This window comes from Chaetodon trifascialis, chromosome 18, assembly GCF_039877785.1.
Source record: "Chaetodon trifascialis isolate fChaTrf1 chromosome 18, fChaTrf1.hap1, whole genome shotgun sequence".
Taxonomy (NCBI): domain Eukaryota; kingdom Metazoa; phylum Chordata; class Actinopteri; order Chaetodontiformes; family Chaetodontidae; genus Chaetodon; species Chaetodon trifascialis.
The window spans coordinates 2915013-2933987 of NC_092073.1; the positions used below are offsets into that span (position 1 = coordinate 2915013).

The 18975-nt window shown below is 41.6% G+C and overlaps 1 long non-coding RNA gene across 1 annotated transcript; it reads left to right on the forward strand.

The window, feature by feature from the left end:
• The first annotated feature begins 10818 nt into the window (after nt 1-10818).
• Nucleotides 10819-15084, forward strand: LOC139347191 (uncharacterized). Its single transcript, XR_011603307.1, has 3 exons — nt 10819-11396; nt 13723-13840; nt 14057-15084. It is a non-coding gene; the product is annotated as an uncharacterized lncRNA (long non-coding RNA).
• Nucleotides 15085-18975: the final 3891 nt, after the last annotated feature.

An 18975-nucleotide genomic window follows, 5' to 3' on the forward strand; every position in this document is an offset into this window, starting at 1 on the left:
GGCTCTGCTCATTCGTTTTCCTAACTCAGCAAGTGTGGGTTGGCGGAGTGAGCTCACCGTAGCACTAGCGGCACTAGCAGCAACTACATGTTTACATGTAGCGTGTAAATGATAATTCAGGCTGGAGCTGCTACGGTGATAGGAAAATTCTTTTTTACACAAGTACAAATCACTGCGTTCTTGTTAATAGTCCCGTCTTTGTTCTTTTTATAAATAAACTTGCCGTTCAAAGGTCCACGTAGGCTTGCCTCGCTCTCCGGTGTCACATCCACGTCTCTTGTCACCCTGCTTTTGACTAGTAGCGCAGGTAGGATGCAGCCTATGGGTCACTCAAAGGGCCAAATTTAAAATGCTTGTGCATTGACTTGCCACTCATGATTAATTGCGTTAATTTTTATAGCGCGTTAATTTGCAGCATAATTAATTAATCAAATTAATGCGTTAAACTGACAGCCCTAATATATATATATATATATATATATATATATATATATATACACACACGAATTTTTAATACCTGTCATAATATAAATATGAGCATTATAGCGCAATAACTCCCATTTCATGTGACCTATTGGCTCAGAATCAGTGTAGAACAATAGATCTAAGCCTGCTCTATGACACACACCTCTTTTTATTGCATTTGGACCCATTTAATATTTTTTAGGAATTTCTAATACCAGTCATAATGTAAATATGAGCATTATAGCTCAATAACTCCCTGGTCATGTGACCTATTGGCTCAGAATCAGTGTATTACAGTAGCTTGCTCTATGACACACACCTCTTTTTATTGCATTTGAAAACATTTAATATTATTTTTTAATGAATTTTTCTTGTGTTTTATAATGTAAATACGAGCATTATATTTTTAATGTAGTTCTCATATTTTTAAAAATAAAATTTTTATACATTTAACACCCCCATTTAATTTTGAAAACCGGAAGTTCCCACACACTCTTGTAAGTTAGCGCCGACTTTCCCACTTGTTTCTGTGCATTTGCCATAAAGTCTGTAGTCAGACCGCACTTAAAATGTTGGAGCGGATGGCTTGACCACGCGAAAACGAGAGACTACTGACGTGCCCGCAGTCGCTGATGGCGCGGCACAGGGTGCACACTCCACGCAGTGGTATTTTCGTGATCAATAGATGCGATCAATAATTAGCAACAGCCACAATTCAATGCAACTATCTGTGTCAAGTTATGTATGGCTTGTTCAGCTCCTGCCCAAACTTGAAACGGCCTGGTCAACTTTAAAGGACGCACAGGACAACTCTCTCTTCTTTTCTCTTATTTTAATCCACATACAGTGTCAATTCACATCCACTTCTTCATCACATTCCAGTAAAGTAAGAGTAATTAGGTTGATAACCTTTTAAAGGAACAAAGAAAAGTACACATATTATTTCACAAGCTAAATATCATCACTTTAAAGTAGAAATATTTCCAAAACCTATCTATGGTACCATATCATAGGGGCTTTAACAAATGAGGACACAGTAAAAACTATACAAACCAAATTATGCCATACTGATACCAATTCCTATTTTCTCAAAATTTAACATTTCTATACTGCCCATCAACATCAAATTACTACCAACCAAATTATGTTTATGAGTCACCAGTATCAAACATAAATATCCATCCATCCATCCATCATCTATACCCGACATTCCCTTTCGGGGTTGCGGGGGGCTGGAGCCTATCCAGCAATTTAGGGTGCTTTTCATTCAGTAAATTGGTCTCCTCGTCTCCTCCACTCGCGTCTTAGTTCCGCCCAGCGACGACATGAAAGAGGACTGCGAGGAAGAGAAGTGAGGACGGAGGAGACGAAACTCCGAAATGAAAAATCCTCGCTCCACAGCGTCAGTCCGAAGCGACGTCAATTACTGATGACGTTCACCTGCTCCCGCCATGATTCAAACGTGTGCCACATAAGACACGCCCCTTAAATAATAAAAGACTTCCGCGTAGGCTGCACCGGTGTATCCTCACTCTGATCTCCTTCAGAAGCCTCCTCTCTCCTCATCTCCTTCAGGTGCATTTATGCAATTGGGAGATCCTTCATCATGGCGGAGGGGAAACAACTTCAGGGTTGACGAAGGAGAGAGGAGACGAGGAGGCACAATTCAACATAATGAAAAGCACCCATAGAGTCACCAATAAACCTAAAGTAGGAGGAAGCCGGAGTGCCCGGAGAGAACCCACGCATGCATGGGAAGAACATGCAAACTTCACACAGAAAGGCCTCGCCCGACCCAGGGATCGAACCGGCGACCTTCTTGCTGTGAGGTACGCGCACTACCTGCTGCACACTGTGCTGCCTCACACATAAATATGCAAAGACCAAATCTAAATAAACTAAACAATCAATATGTTTAAATAATATTATTAAGCAAGCACTCTCAACATAACTATGATAATTATGATTGTCACTTACTTCTTACACATCAAGTCAGGCATTTTTCAATGGAACACAAACTCATAAACTCCAAAGCAGTGTTTTCCTGTAATTTAAACATTTGAATTCCATACCAGTAGTGTTTTTGGTTGAACTGAGAGCAGAACAGTCTTTCTCCAGTGTCTTCCTTTGTTTGCCGAGAAGCAGCACAGGTGAGATGATGAGTAGAAGGCTGTCTGTGAAGGAGGTGTTTCCACTCCCACAGCAGTGCTCTGATAAACCATCCCCACCAGAAACTGAAGGTGGAACTTTAGTTCTAGCCAGCCTTGTCCTCTTTCACAGAGCCAATATATTATGTTTAATATATTTTCTGAGTCTTGACTCAACAATCTGAGTCAACACATACAGTCAGAACTAAATATATATATTTTGATCAGTATCTCATCTGACCACATTGCAAATGCGTTCGGCATGCGTAATGGTCACTCAACCTGACCAAATGTACACAGGTGAAACAGGGATGTCTGGTGATCTGTGACTCAAATTGACTGGTGACGTGTATGCCAATTTCCCTGAGCTGGCACTTGACTCGTTCATCCTGGCGAATTCTAGCATCCCTACAGTCTTTCAGGGGGACAGCCCTCTGGATGGGTGGCTGCTAAGTGATAACGGGGTTGATGACGCCATATATCACACTGTCAATAAGACGGCAGCGTGGTTTTAACAGTGTTTTCAGCAGTGCTCAGTCAGTCATCAAACGCACATTTGGGGTTCTCAAAATGCGTTTTAGATATCTGGACCGGACAGACATACAGTAACATACAGTCCTCACAGTGTCGGTGCATTCTTCGTGGCATGTTGCGTTTTACGCAACGTGGCTGTACGACGTGGATGTCACGATGAACTCACAGAGGACACATTAAGGGACTTAAGACGGAGAGAGGCCGAGGCCGGGACAGCAGCATAGCACACGGGAGAGGAGGGAGCGCCTCGCCCCCCAGCTTTGTCATTGAGTGAGTATTTGCAGTTACATCAGTTCAAAAAAACATCTGATGATCAATAACTTTCCACACTAAACAGATAGACAGTATTGAAATAAATTTCGGGAGGCCGTAGATACGGCCACTGCGAGCCTGGATCTCCCGGACCAGAATGTCAGTCTCCTCCTCAGTCATCCTCGAAACTTTCCATATGCCTAGCCAGTGGCGTTTTTAAAGGTGAGGCGAGGAGTTGCACCGGTGGCAAGTTACACAAAAATACCAAAGTCTGTTACACCACGCCCCATCGGCGAAGAGGACCTGACTTTGAGTCGTGCCTCCGCCACGCTGGCGGCGGAATCAAAAATAGAGCCCTCTGTCTGTAATTACAAATGCAGCTCCCACTTCGCATTTCAGGAATTTCTGGTCATTTTTTTTTAATATATATACTTGAAATCCACAGGGGGATGTCATGGAGAAAAAATTCAGTGAATAAGTTCTGAACATTCAACCACAAAAGACAAGGTTTAAAGTCCAGTCCCACTATAATGTGAAATTCATGCTGACGTAGGGAGAGTTTGTTGATCATCTACTGTAGCCACTGAGCGAACCTCCACATGCCAGGTTTCACTGAAGAGGAGAAAAAAGCTTTCAGAGTCAGCTGGTTAGCTTGGTCACTAATGGGACAATTGTATTCAAAAACGCCTTTGTATCATTGATTCCTGTCACAGCAACGGTGGCTTTTTTGACTTGTCCAAGCATAGAATGTTGGTGTTTGACACAATGTTGGTGTTTTACACAGTCAACAACATGGAGTTAATGCATGAGAACTGCAAGGAGATGAACAGCACTGGGATGCAGGCTGGAGATGTGACCCACAACCAGTTTATCATAGTTTATAATAATGCATTGAGAGAAGCCTAAACACATTTGTCTGTCTGTCACTGTTAACAGACTGCAGTCTACCTCCTATGAGCTCATAGAGAGGAAATGTCCTTTACTGTCAATCTACAGTGGTTTTCCTATCACAGGTCTGAAGCCTGTTTTCCTTTCCATAACATGGCAGTCATTTGCATGAAGAAGTAACCAATTTACATATATACATAACTAATCTCTCTGTGAAGACAAACCCAAACAGATGGAGGAAAAAAATGCCTTTTTCTCTCTTTTCATTTTTTGCTCTGTCAAAGTGTCCCCTTTCTCTTCTCTGCATTTTATTTCTTTCATCATCACAGTATATTTACTGAGGCCAATAGAAGTTGTCGTCTAACATTAAATATAAACATTTGTAATAACCCACATGCAAAATTTACCTATATGGTTGTTTTTCTGGTTAGGACAGGCTCCGTTAAAACTGCCAAACAAACCCCTCTGCTTCCATCCTTGAGCAACCGTGTCCCTCTTGATCCCAGACTGTCCTCTCAAGCACTGTACATGATGACCTCCTCCTTCATCCCGGTGACCTCTTGAACCACAAGTAGCATCAGAAGCCCAGGTGGAGCTCTAGTTATGCAAAGCTCTGTGAATCAAGGCCAGAGGTCACCAAAAGACAACCCACAGTGGAGCAGCTCTGCCTCTGCTTGGAGGCTGCTGCTTGTTAGCGTAACATCCAAGCTCCTTAGTATTACAGGATGTACTACTGTTACTCATTAACAGGACATCTAAAGACACTGCAGTGTAGCAGTGATGCTGACTTACAGACAAGCCAATGCAAATGATAATACACATGTTTGATGTCTCCCATTAAATCGCCAACTTTTGTGTTGTATGTCATAAAGTGAACATACACACACACACACACACACACACACACACATGTATGAGAGAGATATCATCTTAATAGATATCGTGAGAGATATCATCTTAATCGAGCATTGCACTTGTTTTATTGTTGTTAATTATGTAAATGAAATATCATTTCTTACAGAGATTTGAGAACTGGTTCTGGGTAGCTTGAAACTAGAATTTCATAAGCATGTGTTATCATAGACAAGCAAAAGAGACTGTTGTTTCTCTGGTGAGGACAATGAACATATTTAAACGCCGGTCTGCAGTTACCTCCATGATGTATACAGATTAGATGATGCATAGAACGACTGTATACAGATCAACCATTTTTCTGTTTGCCTTTGTCATTATGTGTGTGTGTGTGTGTGTGTGTGTGTGTGTGTGTGTGTGTGTGTGTGTGTGTGTGTGTGTGTGTGTGTGTGTGTGTGTGTGTGTGTGTGTGTGTGTGAGTGTGTGTGTGTTTGTCACATTGTTGGGACTCACCTTCGTTATGGGGATGAAGACTGGGGTTAAGGTTAGGGTAAGGGTTAGATAAGTAGTGGTTATGGTTATGGTTCCCAAAAGTGATGGAAACACGATTGTGTGTGTCTGTGTGTGTGTGTGTACTCTATGTTGCATTTTACATACACTAAATATTAAGTATAATAAAACATTGAATGGTTAATTAAATGCAAATGTCCACAGTAATAACATGTCTTTATGTATCAATATGAGGAATAGCACAGACAGCAGGTTATACAGAGCTATGTTTATTATATTGGTGGTTCCATTGATAGATGGACAGATGAGGGAAATCTTCCAGTCAACTCTTAGTGACTTGGACTTACTTGTTGCATGTCAGTGTAAATTCTATGTACTGGAGCCTGGTCAAGATTCTGTTTTAACAGACAACAAGAAGTACAAGAAGGAATACAAAACCATAAATAGAAGAGATACATACTGTAGATATTAGGCCAGAAATTAGTAAAGTAGAAAAGTAGACAATAATATGTGCAAAGTCTGACCTGCTGCAAGAAGACATGCTAAGAAACATTGTTTCATTCCAAATGAAATACACGAGTACATGAAATTGTAGTTATATTTGATTGAGATAAAAAAAAATGTTATCTGAATCAAATGATGCTATTTGAATCGTGTTTTCCATCCACATGCTGTTGTTTCTAATGTTATATGTTCTAATGTTGTGAAGGTGTAGCCAAAGAAAATTTGTTTTTGCGTTAGATGCAAACATGCTAATAGATGGCAGCAATACAAGATATGGCGACAGCTGCTATTCTTTCCAGCAGACACCTGAATGGTAAGAAAGCCTTCTTAATTGGGTGCGACATGTAAAGGTCCTGGGCTTTAAGAAACTTAGTGTATGTTGTTGCCCAGAGTAACCTAAAGAACAGCATTCAAGGAATTTCATGTTTTATTAATGTACTTACGCAGAAAAAGTAGAAAGGCAATACTGATATGCATTAATTACCCAAGCACTGGCCTGAAAAATGTAAAGATGACTTTTAATAAACAATATATAAATAATGTCCAGTACCAGGGGAGACTAGGTAGAGAGGGGAGAATCACCGTTCACCATCCTTACCTCCTTGAGGCATAACTCTTCAACTGAAATACATTTATTTATTTGAGCTCGAGGAACAATAAATTAAAGGCTAAATGCTTAAATGCATTTTTTTAAAAAGGAGCATAAAATCAATGATAAATCATCCACAGAACTCGAAGTGCAAACTGGGTGACACATCATATAGGCCAGGTCAGCTTAGCTTTACTTACACGCTAATGTAAAAGGCGAGATGCAGATGAGGGTGAAAACTGGGACGTTAAGAGGTAGGCAGACAGCATGAGCTGGCCTGAAATACGGTAGCACTGCAGTTCTTATGGATTCCTGAAATCCATGAATAGCTCTTGATGTTTTATTTTGCATTTATATTTGCAGAAACATTTTGCTAATCTATAACTATTTTAGCAACAATCACAATGTTGAAAAACAGAATATTCTCAGACTGTAATGCCAGTAAATTTTTGCTGGTGGAGACATGTGTCCTCGTTTTCTGCAAGTCACTTTCAGCAGTGCGGACTTGGTTTGTTGAACACACTAAGAAACACAGCTTTCAACCTTCTCCCATCTAAACTGCTTCATGGGACTAATTGGCTGCTAATAGTTTATGGATTTTTCTTTTTCCTCTCACTGTCTCTCTCTGTGACAGTTGTGCCACCCATGCTGCTGTGTAGATATTTGGCCTTGTGGCACTTCAAACCCAATTCACTACCTTTTGTACGGCTGGCTGCTGTGAAAAGAAGAGACCTTCCTGCTGAAGAAAAGCTGCCCACGGCCTCATCGCACCCCAGTGACTGCCCCCCCCCACACCACACACACACACACACGTCTCTTTCTTCCTGCAGCTCCCTGAGTATCTATCAATGCAATTGGATTCTCAGTCCAATCTGATTTTTAGGCATGAATATTGGATGAATGCTGTTGCCAAAACATCTCAATACAGACAAGTCGAAAATGTATGTGTGTGTTATGAATATTTGAAAGCCCAATGCTGATATTTTCAGATTGAAGTTGATAGTGGATATTTTGTGCAGGAGTTCTTCACCAATTTACGACCCCCCAGGAAAAGGATGCAGATTTTCCCCTCATAGTTATAAAAGCGCCTGAAAAGCCATCATGAGACACTAAAGGTCTCCTTTTAGGTCCATTTGTCTGGGGATGACAGCTCCATAAAACAGTTTGTGTTTTATTTATTGTTCCGTTGATTTTCATAATTTGGATCAGTATATTTCATTATTTTAATATTTTCAGGTAAAATAATAAAACATGACTATTCCATGAACCTTTTCATGTGTTGTGGTCAGGAAGGAACCTCCATTATATTTGATGGATGACATGACTGGTTGTTTAACAAAAGGCAAATACTGCACACATCATTCTCTGTATTCTGATGGTCTCTGATTGATCATCTTCTCTTAGTCCCACCACACTGATCATTGATGTGTAGATGAACATAGTGCCTTTGTCTCTCCTCCATCTTTTTTGAATTCCTCTCGCTGTTTTACTTCTCAAAGCTGTGTCTGCTGTGGCTGAACAATGAGCCAACAGCAGCAACAGCTGACACACTGCCACCAGCCACTAGGGGGCACTACACTGCCATGGAATGGAGCTGGTCCTCCAGATCAGCTTCTTTGTCTTCTATACATTAAGGAACCATCTCCATCCAAGATAAAACCATGTATGATTATTTTACCCTCCTCGTCACCCTCAAAGACAGCGATGATCGCAGTGGAATCCTTGAGAGATTTTAATTTCCTTTGACTCTGGAGATTCAGGCGTGTCAAAGGCAGCACCAGAAATGTAAATGTAATTGCTCTATTGCTCCACTGAAATGAAGATGCTGCTGAAATGAAGTGTTTGCACGGCTCCTTTTTGTCTGCATGCGGTCGACTTTCCCCAAATATGAAAAGCGAAGACGGAATCAAATGGGGCCAAAATAGACTCAAATAGAATAATTTTCACACACAAACAATTCCTATCAATTGCATCCCCTAATTTTTCTCCCTGAGAGAGATTTCCTGTGAGCAGCATGGCTTTTCAGGCTTTTGGCCTTTCAGTGGAGCTAATGTAAAGAAAAAAAGAACATGAAAGCTTGTTTGATGTTTGTGTACATTTCATATCCCTTGCTGCTTTGAAAAAGAATGGCACAGTATCACTGATCTGTTCCTGTGTGTGTGTGTGTGTGTGTGTGTGTGTGTGTGTGTGTGTGTGTGTGTGTGTGTGTGTGCGTGTGCGTGTGCGTGTGCGTGTGCGTGTGCGTGTGTGTGTGTGTGTGATCTGGACACCTACTGGGAATCTCACACTATCTGACCATTATCTGCAGTTAAAAACAGGGTCTCTCATTCTTTCTGCTCAAATAATTTTAAGGCTTACTAATTGAAAATGTCAGCTTGAAAAGTCAAGGCCTGTTGCAGCGAGTTAAGAGACCAGTTGGCATTAAGAAGACCTTAAATCAGCCCTGAGGAAATTGGTTTCATTTTTGCTCTTGCTTTATTTCTTCTGTTTTTTTTGTTTTTGTTGTTTTTTTCCTCTCCCTCTCCCTCTCTATCTTTTTGTAATTTTGTTTCACAGAAATTCTACAGACAGCAGCATCTTCCCTCAAAGCCTGAGACAAACACATTGGCTTGACTTGCTCTTTCTGGCTTTTCATTAGAAATGTGATCTTGTGCGGTCATTTGTGTAGTCTGTCTATGATGTGCTAATTCTCTTCGACAACAGCTTGTGATATTGAATTGTTTTATTTTCATGTCAGAAGATGTTGAATGTCTGCTGTGACATGTTTAATTCCTTAATTAAACTATTGACTTCCTAAATCCTATTGACTTTTGGTTGGTCGTTAGTGCAGTATGAATGTTTTAACACTGTTACAAAGGCTTTTTGACTTAGACGAAAAATACAATTCTGGGGGATCACACTAAAAATTTCACATTTGGGGGAATTGTGTGGGATGAAAAAATATAGAGTATTAGCACTGACAGTTTTTTGGTTTCCTGTGATGGCCCGAATCAGCTCAGAATTTTAAGATAGGAAAATGGTCAAATTGAAAATTCAGTCTTCCCAGTATTGGCTTTTGAAAACAAATATCTGAAGAGATGCCATTTTTATGACTCGGAACACCTTATTACCTTTCTGTGTCTCATTTCTTTTCAACAAAGAGGAAAAAATGAAATGTTGTCACTCTTGACCCCCCTCCATGGACACACACACTCTGTGCTTGTGTGTACCATCCTCCTCACACCAACACTGGTGTGTGTGTGTGTGTGTGTGTGTGTGTGTGTGTGTGTGTGTGTGTGTGTGTGTGTGTGTGTGTGTGTGGGTGGGGGCTTTTGTCATTCTTGAGTGGTGATCACTGTCGATGATGTAGCGTGTGGTGTGTCAATGCATATGATCTCTTTCTACCCCAATCCTCATTGTGTGTTTTCATCAGTCCAGAGGGACAACTCATTTCCTCTCTTCATCATCCATCATCATCATCATCATCATCATCATCATCATCATCATCATCATCATCATCATCAACATTCATCGTTCCATTTCTGATAATTTTTTTTTCCCAGAAAGCACGTTTTACTTGATGTTGGTGGAGGTGTTGGCTGAGGGCCGTGAAGCATACAGCACATCAATTAATGCACCATTACTAGGTGCCAGAGTATGTGACAGAGAACGAGGAGGTAGAGTGTGTGTGTGTGTGTGTGTGTGTGTGTGTGTGTGTGTGTGTGTGTGTGTGTGTGTGTGTGTGTAGCTCAAAACTAATTATTCTCTGGCTTCCCTCATAGCAGGGACAGAGTCCGTTCGAGAGACTACTGGTGGCTGAAGATTTTCAATGCTGCAATACCTCCCTCTCTCTCTCTCTCTCTCTCTCTCTCTGTTTCTTTACATCTCTCTCTATTCCCTCCTGTCTGCTCCCTCTCTCATCCTTCCCTGCATCCTGCCTCACCCCACCTTTCTCTCTCTGTCTTTCTCTTCCTCCTCCTCCTTCGTCCATCCTCCCGCCCCCCGTCCATCGCTACCTCCGTATCCCTCTCTCTCCTCTCTATCACTCTCTTGCAGATGCCACATCACACCACATGCTCTCCCTTTCTCTCTCTCTTCGTCTCTCTCTCTCTCTCTCTCTCTCTCTCTCTCTCTCTCTCTCTCTCTCCCCCGTCCGTCTGCTCTCTGCTCTCTCATTCACTCCGCCGGCTCATCGCCAGCTGTCAGTTCTTTTGCCGCGGCAGAGCAACAACTGGCTTCCTTCAGCACTGGGAACAGAGAGGAGAAGGCACGAGCGACAGGAAGAGTGGACGGAGAAAAAGTGGAGGAGGACAAGAAGGAGGAGAAGAAGAGAAAAGAAGGAGGAGGAGATCTTTTGTTAAGCATCCATCCCTCCCTTCATCCCTCTTTGGCAGCAGCAGCATCAGCACCACTGCCTCCACCACCAGCGCTGCTCCTGCTGCTGGATCGTCCATCTCCTGCCGCGATCTGCCTCCTCCTTCTTCACAGGGAGCTCTTCCTGGAATTGGGAGGGGAAGGGAGATCACCACCTCCCAGCTTGCCGCGGACCCTCAGGAAGGCATCAGGAGGAAAGAAGGACGGAAGGGGAGGGAATTTTAGAAGAGGCCGTCAGGAGAGCATAAGAGAGGCAACACCCTGGTTTACAGGGGAGCAGAGAAAGAGAAGAAGAAAAGAGGGTAAGAGGCCACCATGGCACACAGAGTGGACCTGTTGTCACAGTTTCACCGTTTTATTTTTATTTTTCCACTCCTTTCTCCTTTGGTGGAAAATTTCTGACAGTATTTTCTAACATTTCTTCTTCTCTCTCTGACTGGATTTTTTTTTTTTTTTTTTTCAGTTTTTCAAGAAATTTTTCCTCCCATAACGTGCAGTGTTTGCACATTGGCACTAGTATTTACATCCCTTTTTTCTCCCCATATCCCCAGTCGTTATTATCATGTTCATACGACTTGTGGGCAATTAAATCATTAAAATTAGGAAGTGGTGTGGGAAGGTGTTCGTGTGTGAAAGTAGGATGCTGTAAGTTAAGAGGATAAGGGAAGGAGGGATGGCAATTCTTCAGTGTGAGGAAAAAAATGAAAAAACAAATGAAAAAAGAAAAAGAAAAAAAAACACCTGAGAGGGCATTTCCCTCCCATGCTCCTCATCTTCTTTGCTGCCTCTTTTTCCTGACAACCTGTGGTACTCTGTGCTGGCTGTGTGCTGAATTTGTAAGTGTGTGTGAGGAAGTTTGAATGAAAGCAAAGAGAAAAGAAGATTCCCAGTGTTTGATTTTAGCTGTTGCCCCTGCTCTCAGAGTAATCTGATGAGTCTCTGGGGTGCTTACACTGAACAATCAATGATACTTCAGCTAGTCGACCTGTGTGTGTGTGTGTGTGTGTGTGTGTGTGTGTGTGTGTGTGTGTGTGTGTGTGTGTGTGTGTGTGTGTGTGTGTGTGAGAGAGATGATTTCTAGCTGAAGCCCTCAGGTTCTCTTTTCTCTCCCTCTCTACAGATGGCCTGGGTAGGGCTAGCCGAGGATGTGTGTGTGTGTCTGTGCGTGTGTTTTTAGAGAGAGAGAGTGTGTGTGTTTGGCTGCGGGTGGTAAATCCCAGCTCTCTGCAGCTTGGGGGTGGCTGGATGGGTGGGGGTCTTCCTGGTTTTGGCTGAGGGTTGGTGTGTGTGTGTGTGTGTGTGTGTGTGTGTGTGTGTGTGTGTGTGTGTGTGTGTGTGTGTGTGTGTGTGTGTGTGTGTCTGTCAGTCAGTCTGTCTGTCTGTCTGTCTCTCTGTCTCCTGGGCTGAGTTGTCCAGGCCGGCTGGCTGAGTGGAGGATGAGATGGGAAATAGAGACGAAGAAGCTGGAAAAAGAAAGAGAGAGAAGAAGAGAAAACTTGTTGATTAGCATCTGCTTTCTTCTTTTCTTCTTCATCTGTTCATTCTTTCTTTTTACTCTTTCTCCATTCTTACCTGCACGCTTGTCTCCTTTTCCTTCCTTTTCCTCCTCTGTCCACCCCTCCACCCTCCTCAGGGCTGTTGATTCTGTCTGTCAATTTGTCCATCCTGCTTCAGCCCCTCTGCAGAGTTTAAATTTTTCATCCATAAGAATGAACCAGTGTTTTCTTTACTGATTTGACAGCAAAGCCACTCAGTTTAGTCTTTTTTAAATGTAAAACATTTAAAACACCTTTTCTCTCTCTGTCAATAGCATCTGCTCTGAGAAAACTGCAGCAAATTACACTATTATTTCTCAGTTTTGATGAAAGTGGGTGATGCAATTCCAATTTAGAAACAGTCAATCTAGTGTCAGCCCTCGGCATCGAGGATACACAGACCTATTCCTATTCCTTTTACCAAACCATCCGGAGAGTAATTGTAAATATTGATTAGAGACAACAAATCAATAGAATGATTTTGGATCGGCTTAGGTGGAGCTTGCTCTTTGTATTCAGCCGGCTAGTTCAATTAGAATAGAATGGAATAAATTTGCTTGAACTTTTCATACATTATTCATTGCCTCGCTCCAGTATTTAAACTCATCGCTTTAATTTGAAAATAAAGAAGAGGGGAAATTATAATAATGATTTTAGGAATTAATTTAAAATGCATTTTAACATTTGAGATTTTAAGGGAAATAAAGTTCATGGGCTGTGACATGCCTCCATGAATTGTAAATTTTACTGAATGTATTTTTTTTCCAGTATATATACAACACAACAGTAATCACCCTGAAGGAAGCTGAAGCACAGACTAGTGTGCTGCTGCAATAGGCAGCACTATTTTTAAATAATCAAACAAATTAGTTCTCTGCATGTGCTGCACCCGCTCTCCTGTGGGATAATCCATGTGTTGATTTCTCTCCTTGTGTTGCGGGGGGTAAGGGGAGTCGGGGAGTCGGGGAGTAGTGGTGGTAATGGAGTGTACAAGGCTATTGTCACATCACAGCAGCGCCCGGCCTGACCTCCCTAACCCTGCATCTCCCCTGTGTGTGCACCCCACTACACCCAAACCCTTCCCCCCTCTCAGGTCTCATTATGACCGAGTAGGACCAAGCAAGAGCAGTGACGGCAGCAGGGAAGCCAAATGTCACCTCTGGATGAGGACTTCCAGAAGACAGAGGCAGTGCTGGGAGACCATGGCCCAGGTAAGAGGCTTGCTGTTGGGGATTGGGCTGTTCCGCACTGCTTTCTTCCCTGCCACATCCAAAGTTTTGTGTACACAACCAAGAGAGTGAATCAAGCTAACCTCAGTTTTTATACACCCTTTTTTTTTTTTTTTTGTTATTTTTCTGTTTCTCCCCTCCACACACACTACTGGCTTGGATTGAAAATGCCACCATTGTCAATTTTCTCCTTTGCAGAGGAGCCATTGATGGAGCCTTGCCTCATGCTGCAGCAAGGCGTCTTCAATCAATGCGACTGCCCCACTTTCTCTAAATGTGTATGTGTCTGTTTGCCAATGGAGCCTGAAGGGGGGCTGCTGATGGCAGCGGTGAAGGCCATGGTGATGATGGTGGTGGTGATGATGATGCGATGGCAGTGGTGCTGCTCACGTGGTTTCTGGCTTAGCTCCCCGCGTTTACTGAAAGACTCTCTTCGGTGACGGGTATTCTTGGGTGGATAATACGGATCACGTTGTTATTGCTTAAGAATACGCGTAGTCGAGGAGAGTCCTCTCTTCGCCCAACACCAGCAACACCCCCCATACCCCGACACCCACCCATCCACCTCACCTAACCCCAACTACCCACCCACCCATGGAGGACTATCAGGATCGGTGAAGCCACACCCCCACTCTTAACATTTCTAAAAAGAATATCCCACCTCTTCTTTGATCTGTACTGCATTGCAATGTTTTTTCCTGCCCACTTCCTGTCTGCTGAACCACGGTTCGAGGTCGAGACTGTCCTCACATCTGTCCCACTGTGCATTTGTCAGTCTGTCTCCTTGGCAATGGACAGCGTAGTGTGTGTGTGTGTGTGTGTGTGTGTGTGTGTGTGTGTGTGTGTGTGTGTGTGCTTGTTTTTTTCTGTGTGAGTGTGTCTGTTGGACATGTTGCTTTGAGATTGTTTGGTCTCACAGAGAAAAACTGGCTCTTTGTCTTGCCTGACAAAAACTTCTGATCATGTCAGTATATCTGCATGAACAGGGTCCAATCCCATAATGCAAAGTAGCATGACACAACACAAACATATATAATTACAATAAGTATCACCACATTTGGAACAAGTGTGTCCTGGGGAAATAATAAGCAAAGGACACCTGTTCCGTCCACCATTTGTAAAACGTGTAGTACTACCTGCCCCCAGGTTTGCTGGGTGGTAAATTGATTATCTACAATTTATTTTGGAGCATGCAACATGTAAGCACATATCTGAAATAATGAAAGTCTAGAAAATACATTTTGACAGGGACCCTCTTCAAGACGGGGATCAGGAAATGAAGCTAGACCCACCTTGAGGCTCTTACTGTGTCAGTTGATGTACTTCAACAGTGCGTGTTGTGCAACTAATTTTGAATAACATTACCACAAACCAGTTCTCACAAAGTAAGCTTAGAGCTTTTTGGGTCCTTGGAGCTCTGAGGCCCGTGGGCAGTTGCCTGTTTTGTGGTCAATTATCCAGCCTTGCTAACTACGTGTACCTACAAACATACATTTTCCTTAAAGAAAAAAGAAATATATTTTGATCAGGATTGTTCCTCTGGACATTTGGTTCTGAAAGACTAATTCTGATTTCCTGATAATCCATCCACAAGAGTTACCTCTAAGAAGAGAGTAGGATCATGACTAGGACTTCAACACATTAAATATTGATTAATTTTGATTAATCTCTTGATTAATTTTGTCAAAATTCAATTCATGATTTATTCTATAAAACATCAGAAGATTTTAGAAATACCTGTTACAATTTCCTGGCGTCCTTCTGAGAGAGAGTCTAAAGGCCAGCATAGCTCCATTTTTGTGTGATGAAAAGTCCCAAAAGCAAAGATACTCAGTTTAAAGGCATGATCAACAAAGAAAGTTCACAAGCTGGAACCACAGAATTTTTGGCATTTTTGCTGGACTGATGAGGGACATTATTGAATATTAACATCATCCCTGATTATTTTTCTGTGAATCAACAACTGGATTAATTGACAAATTGTTTCAGTTGTAATCATGAATGTTGGGGAATTTTATTTTTTGGGTGCGCCATTTTTGAGCTTGTGCATAAAAAAAGCTCATAAAAGATGAAGGCCATTTTGTTTGATTTCTTTGGGATAGTTTAGGACCTGCTGATGGTCTAAAAGCTGTGTCTGATCTCTGGATGAAACAAATTTCTGCAGGACAACACTGAACACAAGTGACATTTCTTTAGGTTTTGCTCAATTTATGACAAAATATTGGTCCAAACATATCAGTATTGCTTTTCACAGTATGCGAATGCCTGTAATATTCGATGATGTCTCAGCAGACAGTATTGTGCTTTATTTCCACTGGTTGTGGTTATAGAGTGGAACCTCTTCCTATTCAGCTCCATGTAGTGCATTTATTATGGAGCTAAGCCAAGCAGCCTCTTACCTTCCCCCCTCTACGCCCCTTTTTTATGCAAATGGTTGCTCAAATGACATTTATCGCAGTGAGGTTTACACCACATATAATACTGCTGCTGCTGCTGCTGAGCACACACAGACATACACACACACACACACACACATATATATATATATATATGTAGCTGAGAAAACAAAATGTCCACCATGAGTGGTCGACAGCTCAACTTACGCACTGTGGAGAGAAGCGTCTAGATAAACAATTACACTTGGCTCAAATGGTCTCTGATCAGCTTTTCCCGTGTTGCCGGCTGGGGTGATGCCCCATGAATATGGATTCCCTCTCCATGTCTGATGGCACATTCTGAACCTTAACATCCATGCAAAATCCACTTAAACACCTAATAGGATCAGCTTGACTCATACAGCCATGTCCTCACTCATGTCACCTTCCATGATCGTATGCTGGAGATTTCCTCATACCACTGGCTGGTGTAAATTATTTTTTACTCACCTTCCTATTGTTGGTATCAAATGAGTCCAGTCAGTTTTATTCTCATGCTGAATATTTCCAGGGAGTAGTTAATTTTAAACTTAGCCACAGAGTCACCCAGACACGCTCATGATCGTAATTATACAGATAATCCCATTCTTTGCCATTGCAGATTATTCAAATCATACAATGACATGTTTAACACTTGGCTTAGTTGATAATTACTGTTGATTGTCTTATGGAAACAAACTAAGTGACATGCTAAATTTGTGTAGGAAGACGTAAAATAGAAGAGCATTAGTGGTGTAATTGCAAATGAATCACACACGGTTCCTCCCCTGCATTTGCGTGTTGATTGTTAGAGGTGTGACGTCCTCTTGCTGTTTGTTTCCTGTGCGTCTGTGTGTCTCTGGGTTGCTTGTTGTTGTTGCTGACGCAGGGCCTCTGCTGGCTGACATCTCTGCTGCCATGTGATCCAGTCATTTTGCAGCATTTTATACTCACCTACAGTGATACATGGTCAGCCTCCAATGATGTATTAATTCTAAAAATTGGCTGCATTATTCCACTTTTAATCTTATATAACTTACATAAATACACTGAATTTAACTTGTTAATAATTGAAGATGTTTTCAAGATCACATTCTTGCCATATTTATTGACTTTCAACATATAAATGAATTCTTCATTGATGCAGTAACAACCACACACTTACAAAAAGGCTTGTCAGTGACAATGATGTGGTATAAAGTGCTGTCTTGGTGTCATTCTATGTTTGTGTGTGTGTGTGTGTGTGTGTGTGTGTGTGTGTGTGTGTGTGTGTGTGTGTGTGTGTGTGTGTGTGTGTGTGTGTGTGTGTGTGTGTGAGTGTGTGTGTTTGTGTGTGTGTCAGCCTGTATTTGGATTGTCACTCCTTGTTTCCGAACTGTTGTAAAGTGCTGCCATGCTGTAAGAAACATTGGTGACATAATTTCAAATGCAATGGACAATTTCCTTTGTGATGTAATGAATTAAGCATTGTGTCCTCTCAGTATTGTAATAGCTGTTGGTGGTGGCACTGGGATGTCTACACTGCTGGTAATCTAATGTCAATGCTATTTCTTCACATCTTTCTCTGCAGCCACAGAGCTGCTGAGGTTGTGCACTAATGTATGCTGCTCTGTACTAATGGCATGCTGCTGCTGCTGATTATTGTTTTAAAACTAAGCAGGGACAAATGCTGCATGCATTTCAATCATTTCAGCAACAGCAGTGATGAAAATGTCATTTTCTACTGTAAGTGTGCCTTATTTTTGTCAATAAAATGTGGCTGTAAATATGAATAAATCCCTCTTTTGAAATTGAAATGTGAAATGAAGCTTTAATTAACATTATATACAATGTAAAGACAATATGTGAAAAGAGGCCTTCAGGCCTGTTTTAGCAATTCATAATTTCAGGAAAAAACACGAGATGGGATTCAATGTTATATTTCTGATGAACTGCTGAATTCAGCAGTGGATTACAGTAATGTTTGTCTTCTTCGTACAAATACAGAGACAGGCCAGTGATATAAAAGTTGGAATCCTGAACACGTCCTCCTCCACAGGAGGATTGGCTATGGACTGCTGCCTAAACATTTTTCTGTCTCTGCACTTTAAAAATCCTCCTGGATCTCACTCCAGAGGCCTTCCACCAATTTCAGACAAAACCCAAAGATTAAAAACTAAAACCCATTTCCTCCTCTGCTCTGCCTTCTCACTTAGAGTTACACCAGCATAGTTAGAAGAAGAAACAGCCTCTGTCTGAATTGAATATGTAGCTTTCAAAATGTGACACATGACGTTAGATTAGGATCAATTTGATCCACTTTTTTTGTTACAGTTTTTAAAAATTCTTCTGTAACTTAAAATGAAAACAAGCATGCATCAGAAGATTTCCTTTGCTATCATACATAGTCATACCAATGATGGATCCTCCACAACACAAAATGGTTTGGATTTTAGTACCATGCATTTCTGCTGCAAGGCAAACTATATCTAAAAAAAAAAAATTGAGGGTTTATTTTTTGTTAAATTTCTATCAATTCTGTCATTGGTTCAGGAGTGGTGGTAAAACAGAAGTGAAAGAACATTTCCCATTGAGGTAAATGAGTAGAAGATTATTCTGCCACACATAATGATGTTAATCACTCAACTACATTATACTTCAATCTCTATAAAAATATTAGAATAGTTGGGACCTCTCTAACACACAACTGCCACAAAAATCAAG